The following is a 1,423-nucleotide window of genomic DNA, read 5'->3' on the forward strand; positions in this document are numbered from 1 at the left end:
CAGGTTCTGATCTCGAAGTCCATGAGTTCGAGCCCTACATTGAGTTCTGTGCTGACAGCTCAGAGCCTGAAGCCTGCTTCAAATTCTGTGCCTCCCTCTCTCTTTCTGTCCCTCCCCTGCTTGTGCTATGTCTCTCCCTCTCTCAAACATAAACATTAATTAAAAAAAAAAAAAAAGACACCAGTCTTACTGTATTAAAGCCTTACCCTTAAGACCTTATTTAACCTTAATTAACTCCTTAAAGGCCCTATGTCCAAGAACAGTCACATTCTAAGTAAGGTGCTGGGGTTTAGGACTTCAACATATAAATTTTAAAGACATAATTCAGTCCATAACAATGCATATATGTGCATGGTATGACTGAAATAAAGTTTCACAAGACCGTACCTACCCTCACTACATGCTAGGTAACCTCCTATTTTCTGTTCTATCACATTATATTCTTAACAAACAAACCTTGATTTTGATCCACTAAACTGATTTCATGACCTACAAACTGCAAATTGAAAACCAGGAGCCAAGTATATCTGGCCATATGGTCCACTGAGTTCCTGGAATAGGAGAAAGTCTAAGCACATTATCTAGGTCATCTACATGGCACAGTAACCACTACAGGGTCCGTTGATTACAAAAAAAAGTTAACAGTATGTTAAACATTATGTCAAAGGACAGTAAGATATTGATGAGAAAAAAACTTGGAGCTCTAAATTATCAATTGAGTGGGAGTGAAGTTAAGTGAATTAGTTGTTAGGGAAATTTTAAACCCCATCTCTGCCAACATGGATAGAGATCACCAGTGTGATTTGGCAAACATGACTGAAGACACAACAGACTCATCCAGTCTGCGGGGGAAGATAATCTTCAGCAGGAGTCCTAGCTATGCAAGAAGAAAGGGCTTGCAGAATAAGCATTTGGGGAAAATGTTTCACCATCATCTGGACAATAATGTTTTATTAAATTTTTCTTCAGGAATACTTGACTTTCCAAATATTAGAAAATATTCTAGAGCCACAATAACTAAAAGAATATACTGCTGTTGTGTGGTGAAGGGCAGTGTTGGGTGTTTTTCTTTGTGGCAATCCTTACAGCTGTGTGCTGTGGTCCACGTGGCCATCTAGATGCCCTCCTTTTTGTTCCATTCATGTGCATGAGGATGATACTCCCTTTCAGCAGTGTGCAAGGCTTTTTTCCTTTGTACCTCTACCACAGGAATATTTTTCAAGATTCCTGTAAAGGATGTGCACCATTAAGAGTCATCACATTCAGAGGCGTCTGGGTGGCTCAGTGAGTTAAGTGTCCAACTTCAGCTCAGCTCATGATCTTGTAGTTTGTGGGTTCAAGCCCTGTGTCAGGCTCTGTGCTAATAGCTCAGAGCACAGAGAAGCCCACTTCAGATTCTCTCTCTCTCTCTCTCTCTCTCTCT

This window comes from Suricata suricatta, chromosome 1, assembly GCF_006229205.1.
Source record: "Suricata suricatta isolate VVHF042 chromosome 1, meerkat_22Aug2017_6uvM2_HiC, whole genome shotgun sequence".
NCBI classification, from domain to species: domain Eukaryota; kingdom Metazoa; phylum Chordata; class Mammalia; order Carnivora; family Herpestidae; genus Suricata; species Suricata suricatta.